This window comes from Siphateles boraxobius, unplaced genomic scaffold (assembly GCF_051911475.1).
Source record: "Siphateles boraxobius isolate OS27281-9 unplaced genomic scaffold, OSU_SipBor_1 327, whole genome shotgun sequence".
Taxonomy (NCBI): Eukaryota; Metazoa; Chordata; class Actinopteri; order Cypriniformes; family Leuciscidae; genus Siphateles; species Siphateles boraxobius.
Window position 1 is genome coordinate 9,975 of NW_027508950.1, and position 17,770 is coordinate 27,744.

At 45.0% G+C, this 17,770-nt stretch overlaps 5 non-coding genes across 5 annotated transcripts; 1 reads left to right on the forward strand and 4 right to left on the reverse strand.

Moving 5' to 3' along the window:
- The first annotated feature begins 14,221 nt into the window (after positions 1-14,221).
- Positions 14,222-14,293, forward strand: trnae-cuc (transfer RNA glutamic acid (anticodon CUC)). Its single transcript has one exon. It is a non-coding gene; the product is annotated as a tRNA-Glu (tRNA).
- A 115-nt stretch (positions 14,294-14,408) lies between these two features.
- On the reverse strand, positions 14,409-14,495 carry trnay-gua (transfer RNA tyrosine (anticodon GUA)). Its single transcript is given in 2 exon segments — positions 14,409-14,444; positions 14,459-14,495. It is a non-coding gene; the product is annotated as a tRNA-Tyr (tRNA).
- A 119-nt stretch (positions 14,496-14,614) lies between these two features.
- On the reverse strand, positions 14,615-14,686 carry trnae-uuc (transfer RNA glutamic acid (anticodon UUC)). The gene has a single exon. It is a non-coding gene; the product is annotated as a tRNA-Glu (tRNA).
- A 401-nt stretch (positions 14,687-15,087) lies between these two features.
- On the reverse strand, positions 15,088-15,160 carry trnar-acg (transfer RNA arginine (anticodon ACG)). The gene has a single exon. It is a non-coding gene; the product is annotated as a tRNA-Arg (tRNA).
- A 1,790-nt stretch (positions 15,161-16,950) lies between these two features.
- trnar-acg (transfer RNA arginine (anticodon ACG)) lies at positions 16,951-17,023 on the reverse strand. The gene has a single exon. It is a non-coding gene; the product is annotated as a tRNA-Arg (tRNA).
- Positions 17,024-17,770: the final 747 nt, after the last annotated feature.

Below are 17,770 nucleotides of genomic sequence, written 5' to 3' on the forward strand. Positions count from 1 at the left end.
CGGCAAGGTAGACGGAGACGGATGTCTCGAGTCGACAACCACACCTTTTGACCTGGCTGATACTGAGGGGTGTCGAGTCGGTGACGGTCCGCTTGTTCCTTGTGTCTCCGTACTGCCTGCTGTAGATGCACATGAGCTGAGTCCCATACCCCCTCGCTCTGATGGAACCAGAAGTCGACAGCTGGAACCTCCGAGGGCTCACCCGACCAAGGAAAGAGTGGAGGCTGGTAACCAAGGATACACTGGAAGGGGGTGAGCCCGGTGGTGTTCTGCCGCAGAGAGTTTTGGGCATACTCAGCCCATGGGAGGTAACGGTTCCAGCTGTCCTGGTACTGATGGCAGTACGTCCGCAGGTAACGTCCAATCTCCTGAATCTTCCGCTCAGTCTGGCCGTTAGTCTGCGGATGGTAGCCTGAGGAAAGGCTGATGGTGACCCCGAGGAGTTTGAAGAAGGCTTGCCATACTCTTGAGATGAACTGAGGTCCCCGATCCGAGACGATATCCTCTGGGAGGCCGAAGTTCCTAAAGACGTTGTGGAATAGAGCTTCAGCTGCTTGTAACGCAGTGGGAAGACCAGGTAAGGGAATCAGCTTACAACCTTTAGAGAACCTGTCCACAACAACGAATACGCAGGTAAAGCCTTCTGAATTGGGTAGATCAGTCATGAAATCGACACCAATGTGTGACCATGGTCGCCTGGGAAGAGGTAACGGCACGAGCTTGCCTTCTGGGACTCTCCTCGGGGTGTTGGTGATGGCACAGACTGAACAACCGCGGATGAACCTGGAGACATCTCTGGAGATGGACGGCCACCAGTACCGTTGACTGAGGAGCGAGAGGGTACGCTTGCTACCCGGATGTCCAGAGCCCGGAAGGGAGTGAGCGGAGTCCAGAAGGGGAGTACGTAGATGTGGAGGTACGAAAATACGCCCTTCTGGACCTCCCGGCGGAGCGGGTTGACGTGTCAGTTCCTGGGCGATCTGTTGGTCAACCTCCCAGACGATTGGACTGAGGATTACGGCTGGAGGGAGGATAGGTTCGGGATGAAGATCTTCAACAGAGGTGTGATGGAGTCGTGAAAGTGCATCAGCCTTGCAATTCTTACTCCCGGGACGATATGACACCACAAAGTTGAAGCGTGTGAAGAATAGAGCCCAGCGGGCTTGTCTAGGGTTCAGTCTTTTAGCCTCCCTTAAGTACTCCAAGTTGCGATGATCGGTGATTACTGTGAATTGATGGTTAGCTCCCTCCAGCCAGTGCCTCCACTCCTCAAGGGCCAGTTTGATGGCCAGCAGCTCTCGGTTACCGACGTCATAGTTCCGCTCCGCCGGGGCTAATTTCTTGGAGAAGAAGGCGCATGGAAGGAGTTTGGGTGGCTCACCCTGCCGCTGAGAGAGAACTGCTCCTACTCCAGTAGATGAGGCATCTACCTCTACCACAAACGGAAGGTCCGGGTTTGGATGAATGAGGATGGGAGCAGTGATGAAAGTTTCCTTTAAACGCTGGAAGGCCTGTACTGCGGAGGGAGATAGGGACAGAGACTTGGGCCGTCCCTTGAGGGAAGAAGTGAGGGGAGCACTGATATGACTGTAGTTCCGGATGAATCGTCTATAGAAGTTCGCGAACCCCAGGAATCGTTGCAGTTCCTTTACGGAGGAGGGTTGTGGCCAGTTCTGGATAGTTTCCACCTTCCTCTGGTCCATTTGGATGCCCTGTTGGTTGATGACATAACCCAGGAAGTGAACGGTAGAGGTGTGAAATTCGCACTTCTCCAGCTTCAGATATAACCTGTGTGCTCTCAGCTTCTCGAGGACCTGGATGACATGTTGATGGTGCTCAGACATAGAAGAAGAGTATATGAGTATATCATCAATGTAGACGATTACAAAACGGTTGAGGAACTCTCGAAGGACTTCATTCATATGACCTTGGAAGACGGCAGGAGCGTTGGACAGTCCGAAAGGCATGACCTGATACTCGTAGTGGCCCGAGGGGGTCACAAAGGCAGTTTTCCACTCATCTCCATGCCGGATTCGGATCAGATTATACGCACTTCTAAGGTCCAGTTTGGAGAAAATGCGTGCACCACGCAGCTGTTCCAGGGCGGCAGGTACCAGAGGAAGGGGATAGCTGAATTTGACAGTCTGAGAGTTAAGATGACGGTAATCGATACAGGGCCGCAAGCCTCCGTCCTTTTTGGCCACAAAGAAGAAGCTCGAAGCGGCAGGGGAGGTAGATGGTCGAATAAACTGCTGATGTAAAGCTTCCTTCACATACTCCTCCATGGCCTTCTGTTCCGGGATGGACAGAGGATATATACGACCTTTGCGAAGGGTGGCTCCGGGTAGCAAGTCGATGGCGCAGTCCCATGGCCGGTGTGGAGGTAGTTTGGTTGCCAGTTCCTTACTGAATACGTCCTGGAACGCCTGGTACTCCACTGGGATTTCGCCTTGAACTTGGACTTCAGTGCTTTCCACCGAAGTAGAACAGACAGGAACTCTAGTTTCCCCCGCGGGTGACTTGGAACGGGACGAAGAATGAACCTTCTGGATGGAACTGAGGCAGGATCTATGGCAATCTTCACCCCAACGGAGTACCTCTCCAGTTCCCCAGTGGAGTACCGGCTGATGTTGTACTAACCAGGGACGTCCCAGGATGATATCCGCGGTGGACTCCTCCAGCACCATAAGAGAAATTTCCTCAGAGTGTAAACAGCCGATACGAAGAGTTAGAGTGGGTGTATAATGGCGAATTCGACCACGACCTAATGGCTTGCCTTGTATGGTTTGGACGGGAAGATCTCGGCACAGACGGCGTCGCCGAATATTCAACTTTTGGAGAAACTGGGTGGATATGAAGTTCCCCGCAGACCCGGAGTCAATGAGGGCTTGCGCTGGGAGACAAACACAGGAGGTTAATACATGTACTCTGGTACGTGTGAGAGGCTCAATCTTCGGGGAGAGTTGAATGGCACTTACCGCCTGTCGCGGAGGTTGTACAGGGCAAGAACTGAGGAGATGCTTGTCGGAAGCACAGTATAGACAGAGGGAATGTTGAAATCTGCGCTGGCGTTCAGCTGTAGAAAGGTGGGTGGAGTCTACTTCCATTGGAACTGGTGCTGGAGGAGTGACTGAAGGCGCCGGAGGCGGAGAACTTACAGTGGGTACAAACCTATCACAAGCGGTGAGACGCTGGGCTGTACGGATTGTCTGCTGGATCAGATTCTCTAACCCCATGCTGTCCTCATACACCACCAACAGCTGGCGGACGTTGGAATTCAAACCATGACGAAATGCGGTGATCAGGGCGGTTTCATTCCAGCCGCTAGCTGCGGCTAGTGTGCGGAACTGAAGCGTATACGAACTCACTGAAGAATTTCCTTGACGGAGGTTATAGAGTTGGTCGTGAATGGACAGTTCTGATATTGTTTGCCCAAAAACCTCTTTAAAGTGCTGTTTAAAACTTGAGAAGGATTTGACCACCGGGGCATCTGAATCCCACAATGACTGTGCCCATCGAAGTGCTTGACCAGATAACAGTGAGATAATGAAAGCCACCCGGGCGGTATCACTACGGAACTGATGCTCATTCATGGAGATATACAAGGATACCTGGAGAAGAAACCCACTGCAGTTCTCCGCCTCACCAGAGTAGGGCGCTGGCCGGGCCATGGGACTCGCAGAGGCAGTGAACGAAGCAGCGGGAGGTTGCGGAAGTGGAGGTGGTGGAAAGAGTGCCGCGGCGACCGGAGGATTAGCCGCTGAGGAATCCTCTTCTAAATCCGACTGATTCTGCATAATTACTCCTTTCTGTGGTCTGGTCTTCTGTCACGGATCACAGAGGAATCAGACAAGATGGTAAGTTATCAGTGTTTATTTTGCAGAAGGATTGCGGTCGGAGATAACAGGTGAGAAGAAGTAACATAGAAAGTTTAATGAAGCTTAGCTGTGGTTTTAAGTCTCTCTCTTTCTTTCCCTCTCTTGCAGGTGGCGTGGCGATGGCTGGTACGGATGGGTTGATCCAAGATGAGTGAAGCGACGGTAAGTAGAAGGTAAGTGATCGGGAAGTCTGTGAGCCATGGAATGACGAGACCAGACAAGTGACTGCAGTGAAGGTGAGTGTTTTATAGTCCATATGGTTGATGGGACACAGGTGACGGTGATTAGTACTCAGGGGATAATGAACGGGGAAAAGTCTGGTTGGGTGAAAGGGAACGAGTGGGCGGAGATGGTGATCTGGATGATGTAACCCTGACACATATATCCTGGTATTTATGATTAAATATGTACTTGTATTGTATCAGTTAATTTGATGATGAAACAAAATTAGCCAAGATGAATAATAGCTGTGTAAGACATGTAAAGACAGCTATGTCCAAAGGTTCTGGAGATCATTATTGTAGTATGTGGGATATGTTGTTGATATTAAGTCATTGAAGGAAAAAGATATTGTTTGTTTTATAAAAATTAACCTGACAGAGGAGCATGGGTCAGAAACCTAACATTTTGAAGCAGCCTCTTTATGGATAGACCAGATGTGGTGTTTAGGACTCCGCATTGGTCTAAAACGGGGGACTGAAGGGGGTGGATTGGAATCCACTGCTGCTTCAATGTATATGTAATGATTGATTATAATTAAGGTATTAATCAATATTTTTCCTTCTAAATATCAAATGAGTTGAATGACTTCTCTGGAGATTTTGCTTTATTTATATAAGTTACCATTGTGATTACTGAAATGTTCTTTTCATGTATTCTTTAATGTCTGTATTTGATATCTGAATGCAGTGCTTGCTTATTTAACACAGCTTCCAGAAATGAAATAGGGACTTGTTTTGTGTTTGAGAAAGGTCTTCAATGTGTTAAAACATATAGGGGTCATTGAAGCCAATAGTTTAAGGGGCCATTTCTTCGTTAAAGCCTTTCTTTCCAGTTAGACTAAAGTTTAGCTATCCTTCAGAGAAAGAACGCATTATCTTTATGTTTTGAGAGGACTCTCCTGTTTATAGTGAGAGCCTGGCCAAATCCAACCTTGGAAAAGCTGTGTGTCGGTGTGTGTGTTAGTCTTCTTGGTTACAGGTTAAGGAACCACTGGTATTATTGGAGATTGACTGAGTTGTTGTTCTGGACATACTGGTGCCCTGCAACCCAAATCTGCGACCTGGAAGGTCATGACGTGCCTTACTTCAGCTGCATAATCGATGGAGATATGCTTCAGTCTATCTGTATATGTGTGGAAAATTACTGTGTTTATCTATTTCATAGCCAATGAGAATCATTCATCCTGTAAGCAATGACTTAGCTTAGACCTTGGAAATCGTATAACTGCTGTGATCTTTGTAACTGTAAGCGGGGCGGCCTACGAACTCCTGTGCGAGTATTGAAGCTGACTTCTGCTGATGAAACTGCAAACTATCTTCAGTAAATATTTTCTTTAATTTTTTATAATTCTGACTCTGGGTCTTCATTCTTCATATCTGGTTCTGGGTCTTTAACTGTACACCCCTTACAACTGTTACGGAGGCTTAAAAGTGTTGGCCTCGATAATTCGGCTGTGAGTTGGTTTAAAAATTATTCATCGGATAGAACTCAATGTGTAGATGTAGATAATTACACCTCATCCATGGTAATAGTCAGGAAGGGTGTCCCGCAAGGTTCTTTATTGGCACCACTTCTTTTTTCTATTTTTATTAATGAATTGGGGCAGGGAATACAATCGGCAAAGCTACATTTTTATGCTGACGATACAATTATTTACTCCACTGCATCCTGTGTGTCTCAGGCTATTGAAATTCTTAAGGATTCTTTTTATACTTTTCAGCTTACTTTGTTGAAACTAAAATTAGTTTTAAATGTAAATAAAACGAAGTATATTCTTTTTACACGTAGCCGTTCTATGTCTACTGTTATGCCTATTCTGACTATTGAGGGTTTACATATAGAAAGAGTACCAACTTATAAATATTTAGGAATATGGCTCGATGAGAAGTTAGCCTTTGATGTTCACATTAATTACTTGGTGAAAAGGCTTAAACTGTCACGGTATACTAATTCATTGCTTCCTTCTCGTCTCGTGTTGTTGTTGTTGCATGAAAGCACGTGTGTTGTGGGCGTGATTGAGTGTCATTCCTTGACTCGCTCCAGCTGATCATCATATCATCACCAGCTGCAGCCTATCTCATTTCACTATATATGCTCACAGTTTTCTCATCTCCATTGTCAGATCGTTCGTTGGATGTTCGATGTTCCAGTCTTGTGTTCCTGAGTCTCTCGTCGTGTGTTCCTGTGAAGTTCGTCTTGATTGTGGATTATCATCGGTTGTGGATTATCCCCGTTTGTGGATTGTTCTTCGTCTGTCTTCACCGCACCACTTGGGATTCACCTCGCTGACCATCGACGTCCCTGGGTCACCAGTTCCACGCCCGTGTCTTTCTGTTTGCACTTCCTCATTCCCTTAATAAAGAGTTATTTACCTGCTATTGCTTCCTGTTATCCATTGAGTCATGACAGAACGATCTGACCAAACCATGGAAGCAGCGGGTACTTCATCGACCAGTTTGGAGGACTTTGTTCATCACAGTATGAGAAGAATGGACTCGCAGGAGAGGAATTTGAATGACACGGGCCGTGCGGTACAAGCTTTGGTGACGCAGGTGTCCGAGCTGACCCAGCAGATTCTACTTCTTCGAGTTCCCGCTGCGCCACCCACACCAGCCGTTCCCCTCATTCCACCGGAGAATCCGACGCACGCCGAACCACGCCTACCGGTTCCAGAGAGCTACGCGGGTGAGTCTGCATACTGTAGAGCATTCCTGACCAGATGTGCCATGCATTTTGCTCTACAGCCCAGAACATTTCAAAATGAGCAAACTAAAGTGGCGTTTGTGTTGACTTTACTAACCGGCAAAGCAGCGCTTTGGGGGACGGCGGTGTGGGAGAATCAAGATCCCTGCTGTGCCTCGTTCCTGACACTCTCCGCGGAGATGAAACGCGTATTCGATCGTGCCGTCGCGGGGAGAGAGGCCGCTAGGGTGCTGGCCGACCTCCGTCAAGGTGAGAGGTCGGTCTCGGATTTTTCGATCGAGTTCCGAACCCTGGCGGCCGAATGTCAGTGGAACGAGGAGGCGCAGTGGGACATGTTCCTGCATGGGTTGGCTGACCGCGTCCAGAGGGAGATCTACGCCCTGGACCTCCCAACGACTCTCAATGGCCTCATCGACCTGGCTCTACGGGTGGACGCGCGGCTGGCAAGGGTCGGGAGTAGAGCTTTGTCCACCCGTCCTACAGGAGGAGTCGAGGTACAACGATCCAGCGGCAGGGACGCGGTCAGCCCAGTCTTCGATCACGAACCCATGCAGGTGGGTCGAGCTCGGCTTTCCCGGGAGGAGAAGGAGAGGCGGAGATCCCAGGGCCTTTGCCTATACTGTGGAGGCTCGGGACACTACGCTTACAACTGCCCGGTAAAAGGCCAAGCCCGATAGTAAGCATGAGGCTACTATCGGGTGGGATCTCCGCCCAGAAGACCTCATCCACATCTACTCTCCTTCCGGTAAGACTGAGATGGTCAGCTCACCAGCACGACGGTCGAGCACTTTTGGATTCCGGGGCTGAAGGTAACTTTATGGACAGCACTTTCGCACACAAATTTCAGATTCCCCTCAGACCACTCACACAAAGGATTTCAGTTCATGCACTTAACGGTCAAGAACTCCCCACCATTTCATTTACCAAGGAAGACATCACCCTCATCACTTCAGGCAATCACTCCGAGACAATTTGTTTTTACATTCTGGATTCACCCCTGGCACCCATTGTTCTTGGACATCCCTGGCTCACCCGTCACAACCCCCGTGTGGACTGGCAACATAAAGCTATACTGGAGTGGAGCAAGGAATGTCATAAGTCTTGTCTCGTGTCTGCTTGTCCGTCTGTGCCTGTTTGTGTGTTTCAGGAGGAAGTAGGGGATTTGTCTAACGTGCCCGAGGAGTACCATGATCTGAAGGAAGTGTTCAGTAAGTCTCGTGCTGCTTCTCTTCCTCCTCATCGTCCCTATGACTGTGCCATAGATTTAATGCCAGGTAAGTCTCCGCCTAAAGGCAAGTTATACTCACTTTCTGTTCCTGAAAGGGAGGCTATGGAGAAATATATTTCTGATTCTCTGGCAACCAAGCTCATCCGCCCTTCCTCTTCTCCAGCGGGGGCGGGGTTCTTTTTCGTGGGGAAGAAGGACGGGTCTCTGCGACCTTGTATTGATTACCGGGGGTTGAATAACATCACGGTAAAGAATACTTATCCTTTGCCGTTGATGTCTTCAGCTTTCGAGAGGTTGCAGGGAGCGTCCATCTTCACGAAATTGGACTTGCGTAACGCTTATCATTTGGTTCGTATCAGGGAGGGGGATGAGTGGAAGACTGCTTTTAACACCCCCAGGGGGCACTTTGAATATTTGGTCATGCCTTTCGGGCTGTCCAACTCCCCAGCAGTCTTCCAGGCACTGGTCAATGACGTGTTGCGAGACATGATTGACCAGTTCATATATGTTTACCTGGATGACATATTGATATTTTCCTCGTCTCTCCAGGAACATGTGCAACACGTCCGACGAGTGCTTCAGAGGTTGTTAGAGAATGGGCTTTTTGTCAAGGCGGAGAAATGCGATTTTCATGCACAGTCTGTTCCTTTCCTAGGATACATCATCTCGTCTGAGGGAATGCGTGTGGACCCTGAGAAGGTTAAGGCTGTGGTAGAATGGCCAAGTCCAGATTCCCGTAAGGCCCTACAGAGGTTTCTGGGGTTCGCCAATTTCTATCGACGTTTTATTCGTAATTTCAGCCAACTAGCCGCGCCTCTGACTGCCTTGACCTCCCCCAGTACTCCGTTCAGGTGGTCAGATACAGCCGAGGCTGTATTTGCCAAACTCAAGAGCCGCTTTGTTTCAGCTCCCATCCTCGTTGCCCCTGATTATTCACGGCAGTTCGTGGTGGAGGTCGATGCGTCAGAGGTGGGGGTAGGAGCAGTCCTGTCCCAGCGTTCTCCCACAGACGACAGGATGCATCCTTGCGCGTTTTTTTCTCATCGCTTGTCCTCAGCCGAACGCAATTACGACATTGGTAACAGGGAGTTGTTGGCAGTCAAGTTAGCCTTGGAGGAATGGCGTCATTGGTTAGAGGGCTCGGGGGTACCCTTTATAGTCTGGACTGATCATAAGAATTTAGAGTACATCAGAACTGCCAAAAGATTGAACTCCAGGCAGGCTCGGTGGGCACTTTTTTTCGGTCGTTTTGATTTTTCTCTCTCGTACCGCCCGGGGTCCAAAAACATCAAACCCGACTCTTTATCTCGCATTTTTGATCCTTCCGAACGCCCGTCTACTCCCGAGTGCATTTTACCGGAGAGTCTATTTGTCTCCACACTCGTATGGGAGGTCGAATCGAAGGTCAAGACGGCCTTAGAAGGGGTAACGCCTCCGCCCGGGTGCCCACCGAATTGCTTATTCGTGCCGGAGGGATTAAGGTCTGACGTCATTCAGTGGGGTCATTGCTCCAACGTGGCTTGTCATCCAGGAGTTTATCGTACTAAATTTCTAGTCAAGCAACGATTCTGGTGGCCACTTATGGCTCGTGACATTCACAGTTTTGTTTTGGCTTGCTCGGTTTGTGCCACTGGTAAAACTTCCAATCGACCCCCAGATGGGCTCCTTCAACCGCTGCCAGTTCCTTCGAGACCCTGGTCCCATATCGCTCTCGATTTCATTACCGCCCTCCCACCCTCCCAGGGTAACACAGTCGTTTTGACCGTGGTGGACCGGTTCTCGAAGGCAGCTCATTTTATTCCCTTACCCAAATTACCCTCAGCTAAGGAGACAGCGTTGACAGTCATTGACCACGTCTTTCGTTTACATGGCCTCCCGATGGACGTGGTCTCTGACAGAGGACCCCAGTTTGTGTCCAAATTTTGGCAAGAATTTTGTAAATTACTGGGAGCGACGGTTAGTTTATCCTCAGGGTTTCATCCCCAGAGCAATGGACAAACCGAGAGAGCCAACCAAGATCTGGAAAGGGTGTTGCGATGTTTAGTCTCCAAGAATCCTTCCTCATGGAGCCAACAACTTTCCATGGTGGAGTACGCCCACAACACGTTACCAGTGTCGGCTACGGGCCTATCTCCGTTTGAATGTAGTTTAGGTTACCAGCCACCTATCTTTCCCAGTCTGGAATCCGAGGTTGCGGTTCCCTCCGCCCACGCTTTAATCCAGAGGTGTCACCGCACTTGGACTAGAGCCCGCAAGACTTTACTCCAAGTGGGGGCGCGCACCAAGGCTAAGGCCGATCGCCACCGGTCAAAGCCTCCCATATACGTCGTCGGTCAAAAAGTGTGGCTTTCTACTAAGAACATTCCTCTCCGTTCCGTCTCTAATAAGCTTGCTCCCAAATTTATTGGCCCGTTCTCTGTCACCAAGATCATTAGTCCAGTGGCAGTCCGCCTTAGTTTACCTCCAGCGTACAGGAGAATACATTCCGTTTTTCACGTTTCCAAAATTAAACCCGTGTTTCATGCTCACATTAATCCGCCAGTCCCGGTTCCCCCCCCGCCGCGTCTCGTAAATGGGGACACCACCTATTCGGTTAATCGTATTCTGGATTCAAGGCGGAGGGGACGTGGATTTCAGTACTTGGTGGACTGGGAAGGTTACGGTCCGGAGGAGAGAGGTTGGGTACCTGCTAGAGACATTCTGGATCACTCTCTGATCGATGATTACAATCGACAGGTAAGGGAGTCTGAGAACGCCAGGAGGCGTCCTTAGGAGAAGGGGTACTGTCACGGTATACTAATTCATTGCTTCCTTCTCGTCTCGTGTTGTTGTTGTTGCATGAAAGCACGTGTGTTGTGGGCGTGATTGAGTGTCATTCCTTGACTCGCTCCAGCTGATCATCATATCATCACCAGCTGCAGCCTATCTCATTTCACTATATATGCTCACAGTTTTCTCATCTCCATTGTCAGATCGTTCGTTGGATGTTCGATGTTCCAGTCTTGTGTTCCTGAGTCTCTCGTCGTGTGTTCCTGTGAAGTTCGTCTTGATTGTGGATTATCATCGGTTGTGGATTATCCCCGTTTGTGGATTGTTCTTCGTCTGTCTTCACCGCACCACTTGGGATTCACCTCGCTGACCATCGACGTCCCTGGGTCACCAGTTCCACGCCCGTGTCTTTCTGTTTGCACTTCCTCATTCCCTTAATAAAGAGTTATTTACCTGCTATTGCTTCCTGTTATCCATTGAGTCATGACATAAACCAAGACTGGGTTTTCTTTTTCGGGAAAAAAATTTTTTTTCCTTTATAGCTAGATAGAGAATAATACAGAGTACTATTTTACCTATTTTTGACTATGGTGATGTTGTTTACATGCATGCGTCTACATATTTATTGAAAAGGCTGGATGGCGTTTATCATGCTGCACTGCGTTTTATAACAAATTCTTGTTCACGTACTCATCATTGTTTGCTGCACAACTATTTGGGTTGGTCCTCTTTATATCAAAGAAGGAAATCCCATATGTTAGAATTTATTGTAAAGACATTGATGGGTAGACTTCCAAATTACATTACTAGTCTTCTATGTTTATGTAGAAAGAACTATAGCACTAGATCATCTAATGGGATTAAATTAGTAGTACCTAGGGTACATTCAGAGCATGGTAAATCATCTTTCTCCTACTATGCTCCATGGCTGTGGAATGAATTTCAAGCTACTGTCCCTCCTGAAACAATTCCTCCTTTGAATGTATTAAAAAATTTACTGCAGCATACAATGATTGAATCATGCTGTTGTTTTACTTGATTTATGATGAATGTTGTGCCCTGACTTTCTGCAATGTTTTATATGTGTTTGTGTGTGATTTGTAGTGTGGCCATCTTGGCCAGGACTCCCTGGAGGAAGAGATTTCTTTTAATCTCAATGGGACCTTCCTGGAAAAATAAAGGAAATAAAATAAAATAAATGTTAAGTTGTGGTGTTGTTAGGATATTACTACAGAGCCTGTGACAGTTTCTCAGTGGAAGAACTGGGATCCAGGGCCACAGACGTCTGCAAAAAACTGCTTTAAAAACCTTCGAGATGCAGGCCTCACATGTTGGCGATCTTATTGTTTTTGTTTTCATGGCAAGTTGTGGTGTTGTTAGGATATTCCTACAGAGTCTGTGACAGTTTATTATTTAAACCTGATTAATGATAACATGAATAGTCCTTCTAAATTTTGGAAATTAACGAAATCTTTTATAGGATCAAATACATCCACTAATCTTCCAAAAGTTTTAAAATTGAATCAAAGATTGATTACAGACAAGGCTGATATTGTTAATACGTTTAATAGTAATTTTATTTCAGCTGGTTTGATAACAGACAATTCCTTGGTCCTTGATGAACAGAGAACTGATGAGTTGACTAATAGTGAATCAGATTTATTTTCTTTTGCCCCTGTATTGCCGTCCCAAGTTCGTAAACTACTCCGAAATTTAGACTGTAAGAAATCAGGTGGGTCTGACCAAATTGAACCAATTTTTTAAAAATTGTCAGCAGATATTATTGCCGAACCTATTGCATCGATTTTTAATTTGAGTCTATCCACTAATGTAATTCCGCCATCTTGGAAATCGGCTATGGTTATGCCTTTATTAAAAGGAGGCGATCCTTCCGATTTGAATAATTATCGTCCGATTTCTAAATTACCGGTTATTTATCGGATAGAACTCAATGTGTTGCTGTAGATAATTACACCTCATCCATGGTAATAGTCAGGAAGGGTGTCCCGCAAGGTTCTTTATTGGCACCACTTCTTTTTTCTATTTTTATTAATGAATTGGGGCAGGGAATGCAATCCGCAAAGCTACATTTTTATGCTGACGATACAATTATTTACTCCACTGCATCCTCTGTGTCTCAGGCTATTGAAATTCTTAAGGATTCTTTTTATACTTTTCAGCTTACTTTGTTGAAACTAAAATTAGTTTTAAATGTAAATAAAACGAAGTATATTCTTTTTACACGTAGCCGTTCTATGTCTACTGTTATGCCTATTCTGACTATTGAGGGTTTACATATAGAAAGAGTACCAACTTATAAATATTTAGGAATATGGCTCGATGAGAAGTTAGCCTTTGATGTTCACATTAATTACTTGGTGAAAAGGCTTAAACCAAGACTGGGTTTTCTTTTTCGGGAAAAAAAATGTTTTTCCTTTATAGCTAGAAAGAGAATAATACAGAGTACTATTTTACCTATTTTAGACTATGGTGATGTTGTTTACATGCATGCGTCTACATATTTATTGAAAAGGCTGGATGGCGTTTATCATGCTGCACTGCGTTTTATAACAAATTCTTGTTCACGTACTCATCATTGTTTGCTGCACAACTATTTGGGTTGGTCCTCTTTATATCAAAGAAGGAAATCCCATATGTTAGAATTTATTGTAAAGACATTGATGGGTAGACTTCCAAATTACATTACTAGTCTTCTATGTTTATGTAGAAAGAACTATAGCACTAGTCATCATCTAATGGGATTAAATTAGTAGTACCTAGGGTACATTCAGAGCATGGTAAATCATCTTTCTCCTACTATCCTACATGGCTGTGGAATGAATTTCAAGCTACTGTCCCTCCTGAAACAATTCCTCCTTTGAATGTATTAAAAAATTTACTGCAGCATACAATGATTGAATCATACTGTTGTTTTACTTGATTTATGATGAATGTTGTGCCCTGACTTTCTGGAATGTTTTATATGTGTTTGTGTGTGATTTGTAGTGTGGCCATCTTGGCCAGGACTCCCTGGAGGAAGAGATTTCTTTTAATCTCAATGGGACCTTCCTGGAAAAATAAAGGAAATAAAATAAAATAAATGTTAAGTTGTGGTGTTGTTAGGATATTACTACAGAGCCTGTGACAGTTTCTCAGTGGAAGAACTGGGATCCAGGGCCACAGACGTCTGCAAAAAACTGCTTTAAAAACCTTCGAGATGCAGGTTGGCGATCTTATTGTTTTTGTTTTCATGGCAAGTTGTGGTGTTGTTAGGATATTCCTACAGAGTCTGTGACAGTTTGTCTGTTTGCCAGGGTCGGTGACGTCTCCTCTCCTGGAGTAAAATACAAGTATTAGTGGTCTTGCTGCAAAATCTGGTAAAGGCCACAGCCAGGCTTGAGGGCAAGTCGTCAGCAGACTTTCCCTGATGGTCTAGTGGTTAGGATTCGGCGCTCTCACCGCCGCGGTCCGGGTTCGATTCCCGGTCAGGGAATGAGTTTTTGCCCACCACCGGCGGCCGTGATTGTAAAATGGCGAACTACGAACTCAAGCGCTGACGCCCTCGTCGAGAAGCAGGGCCAAGGAAAAGTTTATGTGTGAAAAAGAACTCCTTCGAGCCGGAGTTGAACCAGCGACCTAAGGATTGCCAACTTGCCACCTACAGTCCTCCGCTCTTCCAGCTGAGCTATCGAAGGCACACTGATTGGGGACAGAACCTCAACATATCAGGTGGCTGAATCTCCGCCACTGGCTAAAACTGCTACAGACATACATGCTGGTTGTTTCGATTAAGTGATGCAAAGACAATCCGATCTTCCCATACCGGGAGTCGAACCCGGGCCGCCTGGGTGAAAACAAGGAATCCTGACCGCTAGACCATATGGGATCTTCCTTCGGCCTGGAGCAGACCCTTTTAATTTTAGTGTGTGACCGACCCCTTTAAGAACATGGGAATGATCCGAAGGGATTGTTTACTGAATTCAATTTCATCAGGCTCAACAGAGGGAGCTCTCATTTGCCTCACGAGGGGTTCAGTTTCCTCCCATTCTTGCGATGGTATAATAGACACTACAAACTGGTCGTAAAGCAAGGTCCTTGTGACAGTACTCATGCAATGCATTTTAAAAGACGCATAGTATTGTATGGTAACCGTTATCCTACTGACAAAGCAGCCTATTGTTGGACTGTCAATTTTTAATATTTCTCAACCAATCCAATAATAATAATAACAAAAACTATGGGATAAGAAAACGGCTAAGGGCTTACAGCATAGTATAAGAGGCAGAGCGAGCCAGCCAGGAGTCGAACCTAGAATCTTCTGATCCGTAGTCAGACGCGTTATCCATTGCGCCACTGGCCCACTGATCAGGTGTCCGTGAGCTTACACGGCACGTGTTGGTGTTCGACTGGGCAGAGGCCTGTGATGACATCTACTTTTTCTCATGCTATTAACAGACCTGGACCCAACATCAGGAAGGGGTCAGATGAGGGGCCTGCTACAAAAACCTTCAAGATGGAGGCCTCACATGTTGGGGATCTCAATTCTCAATTCAAATCTTAAACGTCAATTTAAAAATTTTAATGTACAGGCTTTTTTGCATGATGTATATAATAGTGATTTACAGTTGGTTTCAATTATACCTGATGTGGTTGATGCTTGGGATTATTTCAAATCTATCTTTCTAGAAATTTGTGATAAACATGCTCCTTTACGTAGATTTCGGGTGAGAGGTAGAAATAATATTTGGTTCAATCAATCCGTCTCTAATCTTATTAAGCAAAGAAACGTGGCTTGGTCTAAAGCAAAGAAAACAAATGGTGAGGAGGACTGGTCTCAATATAGATTTTACGAAATAAGTGTACAAAATTAATATAAAGTTCGAAGAGTCAGTATTATTTAAACCTGATTAATGATAACATGAATTGTCCTTCTAAATTTTGGAAATTAACGAAATCTTTTATAGGATCAAATACATCCACTAATCTTCCAAAAGTTTTAAAATTGAATCAAAGATTGATTACAGACAAGGCTGATATTGTTAATACGTTTAATAGTAATTTTATTTCAGCTGGTTTGATAACAGACAATTCCTTGGTCCTTGATGAACAGAGAACTGATGAGTTGACTAATAGTGAATCAGATTTATTTTCTTTTGCCCCTGTATTGCCGTCCCAAGTTCGTAAACTACTCCGAAATTTAGACTGTAAGAAATCAGGTGAGTCTGACCAAATTGAACCATTTTTTTAAAAAATTGTCAGCAGATATTATTGCCGAACCTATTGCATCGATTTTTAATTTGAGTCTATCCACTAATGTAATTCCGCCATCTTGGAAATCGGCTATGGTTATGCCTTTATTAAAAGGAGGCGATCCTTCCGATTTGAATAATTATCGTCCGATTTCTAAATTACCGGTTTTAGCAAAAGTTTTTGAATCTATTATAAATGATCAAATGAAAGAATATCTACTTAGTCATGATATTTACAACGCATTTCAGTCAGGATTTAGAGCGGGCCATAGTACGATAACAGCTACTACATGATTTAATTACTGCTCTCGATAATAGACAACATTGTGCGGCCTTATTTTTTGATTTGACAAAAGCGTTTGACTTAGTGGATCATGTTTTACTGTTACGGAGGCTTAAAAGTGTTGGCCTCGATAATTCGGCTGTGAGTTGGTTTAAAAATTATTTATCGGATAGAACTCAATGTGTTGCTGTAGATAATTACACCTCATCCATGGTAATAGTCAGGAAGGGTGTCCCGCAAGGTTCTTTATTGGCACCACTTCTTTTTTCTATTTTTATTAATGAATTGGGGCAGGGAATGCAATCCGCAAAGCTACATTTTTATGCTGACGATACAATTATTTACTCCACTGCATCCTATTTCCTAATTCCTCCCATTCTTGCGATGGTATAATAGACACTACAAACTGGTCGTAAAGCAAGGTCCTTGTGACAGTACTCATGCAATGCATTTTAAAAGACGCATAGTATTGTATGGTAACCGTTATCCTACTGACAAAGCAGCCTATTGTTGGACTGTCAATTTTTAATATTTCTCAACCAATCCAATAATAATAATAACAAAAACTATGGGATAAGAAAACGGCTAAGGGCTGACAGCATAGTATAAGAGGCAGAGCGAGCCAGCCAGGAGTCGAACCTAGAATCTTCTGATCCGTAGTCAGACGCGTTATCCATTGCGCCACTGGCCCACTGATCAGGTGTCCGTGAGCTTACACGACACGTGTTGGTGTTCGACTGGGCAGAGGCCTGTGATGACATCTACTTTTTCTCATGCTATTAACAGACCTGGACCCAACATCAGGAAGGGGTCAGATGAGGGGCCTGCTACAAAAACCTTCAAGATGGAGGCCTCACATGTTGGGGATCTCAATTCTCAATTCAAATCTTAAACGTCAATTTAAAAATTTTAATGTACAGGCTTTTTTGCATGATGTATATAATAGTGCTTTACAGTTGGTTTCAATTATACCTGATGTGGTTGATGCCTGGGATTATTTCAAATCTATTTTTCTAGAAATTTGTGATAAACATGCTCCTTTACGTAGATTTCGGGTGAGAGGTAGAAATAATATTTGGTTCAATCAATCCGTCTCTAATCTTATTAAGCAAAGAAACGTGGCTTGGTCTAAAGCAAAGAAAACAAATGGTGAGGAGGACTGGTCTCAATATAGATTATTACGAAATAAGTGTACAAAATTAATATAAAGTTCAAAGAGTCAGTATTATTTAAACCTGATTAATGATAACATGAATTGTCCTTCTAAATTTTGGAAATTAACGAAATCTTTTATAGGATCAAATACATCCACTAATCTTCCAAAAGTTTTAAAATTGAATCAAAGATTGATTACAGACAATGCTGATATTGTTAATACGTTTAATAGTAATTTTATTTCAGCTGGTTTGATAACAGACAATTCCTTGGTCCTTGATGA